Source organism: Gossypium arboreum, chromosome 7 (genome assembly GCF_025698485.1).
Source record: "Gossypium arboreum isolate Shixiya-1 chromosome 7, ASM2569848v2, whole genome shotgun sequence".
Taxonomy (NCBI): domain Eukaryota; kingdom Viridiplantae; phylum Streptophyta; class Magnoliopsida; order Malvales; family Malvaceae; genus Gossypium; species Gossypium arboreum.
The window spans coordinates 100,622,537-100,626,230 of NC_069076.1; positions in this window are offsets into that span (position 1 = coordinate 100,622,537).

Sequence of the window (3,694 nt, forward strand, 5' to 3'; positions counted from 1 at the left end):
AGGAAAATATACAAAAATATATGAATGACTCGTGTATAAATTGATCACATGCCCGATTGTAATCGATAAGTGTTGGATTAGAAATGATATAATGTTTTATTTGGTATATTTATTATGAAATTATGATTATCGTTATAATACAAAAATTGAACTTGTGAGTTTATATGGCTAAATTTTAGTGATTATTTGTTAATTTTATGAATTTCATGATGTGTTATTTCATATGTATTGATGATAAAATCGTGAATAATGTAAAAGCATGAAATTTGAATAAATGATCAAATTGAGCATTTCAGTTCAGTGACAAGATGAATTGAAGGAAAAGACCATGGTTGGACCATGGCAACAAGTGATAAGCAATAGCTTTGGCTACACTTATCTGATCAATGACAAATGACAAGTGAAAAGTGGTAGCTTCAGCTACCTGATCAGTGAAAAGTGGTAACTTCTGCTACCTGATCAGTGAAAAGTGGTAGTTTCGGCTACTTGATCAGTGAAAAGTGGTAGCTTCGGCTACCTGATCAGTGAAAAATAGTAGCTCCGGCTACCTGATCAGTGAATAGTGGTAGCTTCGACTACAAGTGACAAGTGACAAGTGATTTCTGTATAAGACCATGTCTGGGATATGGCATCGATGTGATATATGCTACTGTATAAGACCATATCTGGGATATGGCATCAGTGAGATATGTGATTCGTGTAAGACCATAGCTGGGCTATGGCATCGATATATGAATATGTGTAAGACCATAGCTGGGCTATGGCATCATTATGTGAAGATGTGTAAGACCATAGTTGAACTATGGCATCGAGAAAACGAAGTACTCAATTCCGTAAGACGTTCACTAATTTGACAAAGTTTGGTAAGTATTACATGGAATTATGTGATACAAGGAAGTACGAGTTGATAAGATACGAGTATAGAACTTGGTTGATAAATGAATTCATTTGTGATTATATAATTGTTCATCTTTAATGTATTGTCCATATGTATTGATAATTCAAATGTTTTAATGAATAAAATTTCGATATGGAATAAATTGAACACGAGACAAATAATTATGAAATTGAACTCGGAATTCATGAAAATGACGGTTATTGATATATGGAGACATGAGACATTGATATATGAATATGGAAAATGTTTGATAAATGTGTTTATTCATAATTATAGAATTATATACCTCATGTGTACTATTTGCATAAAGATGATATTTCAAATACTTTGGTTATTTAAGCTTAAATATGAAATAGTCTGAAATCAAGATAAGTTGTTATGAAAATATATTTAGATTACAGAGATATGGCTGATATATGTTGTATGATTACATAACGTGAAATTTTGTATATATATGAGAAATTGAATGAGAATTAAGCCCATACATGTTTCTTGTTATTTATATGAAGTGTACGACTGACAAGGGTGATGAAGTTATAAACAGAGAGTTACACGGGTTGAAAACACGAGCGTGTGACTCTCCAAAGTGTGAAAATTTTCTAAGTGTTGCAAAAGCTTCATATGTTTACGGTTTGGTCCCGAACCACCCTGAATGTATGTTTTGTTTTGGGCCCCATAGGCCCATATAAGGGACGTTAAACATATGTATGAAAGTTTTTAATTTAGAAAAAATTTTATGGCTGATTTTTTTACATGATTGATCATTTTAAGTTTGGTAATGCCTCGTACCCTATTTTAGGCTCGAAATACGGGTAGGGGGTGTTACAATACCGAGGAAAGAATTCACTTAGATTTCATTTGTCACTATTCATCTAAATTACCCAATTTCTTCACTTAGTATCTTAATCTGTAAAAATCCCTAAATTATACTAATATCTCTGTTCAAGAATAAAAGCAACTGACTGTAAGTTGATTAATTGAAATTTCTTTCTAATTAAAACTCCTATTATCGCATTAACTCGATCTATGGATTCCCCTATTAGATTTGACTTTAATCCGTTAGATTTATGTCGTCCTATTTTTAGGATTGCATGCAACTCCACTCAATCACACAAGATCTGCCCTTAAACAGGGTCTATTCCTCCTCTGATTTAAGCATATCAAACATAGATTAATAGTCTAGAAATATTACACAAAGAATTAAGCACACATAATTGAAAACAATATCTAAGTATTTATTGTGTAAAATAGAAATCAAATAACAAAATCCATTATAGGGTTCATCTCCCTAGTTATTTATAAAATTAGTTCATGCTAGCAAATAAAAATATCCAAAATAGAATATAACCACAAGAAACAAAGAAATTGATAATAATCTTCAAAGAAATCAAAAGGGAATCTTTAAGCTTAATGGAAATCTACTTTAGAATCGGCTTCAATGGTGTTTTTCGAGTTGTTTTCTTGAGTATTTTATGACGGCTCTATAATAGCCTAAATTTTAGTGGTGTTGGGAATAGTGATTCGAGATCACTAAATCCGACGAGTAAGTTTGAAAATTGAGTAGATTGATATTAATGAGTCAAGTGTGAATTTAGAAATATTTTTGAATTAGAGATTTGTGTGAATTTAAAAGAATTTATTAGGTCAAATGGGTCCAACACGAGGTATCGAGACCTTCAATTTATAAAACGAGCCATAAATATTTTTAGAAATATTTATGGAGTTTTATTGAGTTAGTATTAAAGTTTCGTCAAAAAAATTTAACGTTTTGATAGTTAATTAATTAAAAAAGACTAAATTGTAAAAGGTGAAAAACTTGCAAAAGTGATTAAATAGCTTAAGTGTCTAATGAGGAAGGATTTAAAAGGTAATTAGATCCAAATCATTTGGGCTGGACGGTATGGGTATAGAAATGGACAAGAAAACAATGTGAACTAAGGATAAAATGGTAATTTGGTTAAAATTAAATATAAAATAAGTGACTAAATTGAAAAATCTAGAAATCTCTTCATAATTCATCAGCCAAAATGCCATAGGAGGATTTAAAAAGCTGGTTTTTCATATTTTTGCATCATTTGAGTTCAATTCTTTCTTTTTCTTTGAAATTTTTTTGTTTTTGGGACTTTTACAATTAGGTCCAATTATTGAATTCATTAGTTTTTGATTTTATGAGTGAAATTGAAAGTTGACATGGATAAGTTCTGTATATTTATGATGAATTATCATGGATTTGAAGCTTTAAATTCATTATATGATGAATTTATTAAGAGATTTTAGTAGGAATTGAATTTTAGGACCTAATTATGAAAAAGTTTATAATTAGGGTTTGATGTTGAGATTATGATTACCAAATAATATATAGTAGTTTAGAATGATGGAATAAATGTTAATTTATAAAAATTAGCTCAATAGGTGGGTTAATTGAGTAGGGACTAAATTGTAAAAACTATAAAATTTAGGATAAAAGTGTAATTTTGAAAATTGAAGGGCATAAATTGTAAAGTGAATTAAAATTAAAATGAATGCTAATAAATGGAAAAATTTTATATTATAGATCAAGAATCCAAAGATGAACGTGAAAAGGAGAAAATCGTTGATTAGTCCCTGAATTGCTATAACTTCAACGATATTAGCCAGGTAAGTTCATATGGTTGAACTCTTATGATTAATTGTTAATGTATAAATGATATAATGTCTTATTTATATAAATTTGCTATTGGATTATGAAAATTGTGATAATGTGAAAGTCGAAGTGGAAATTCGAATTAAGGGAAACGCAGAATTGAGTACGTTCAA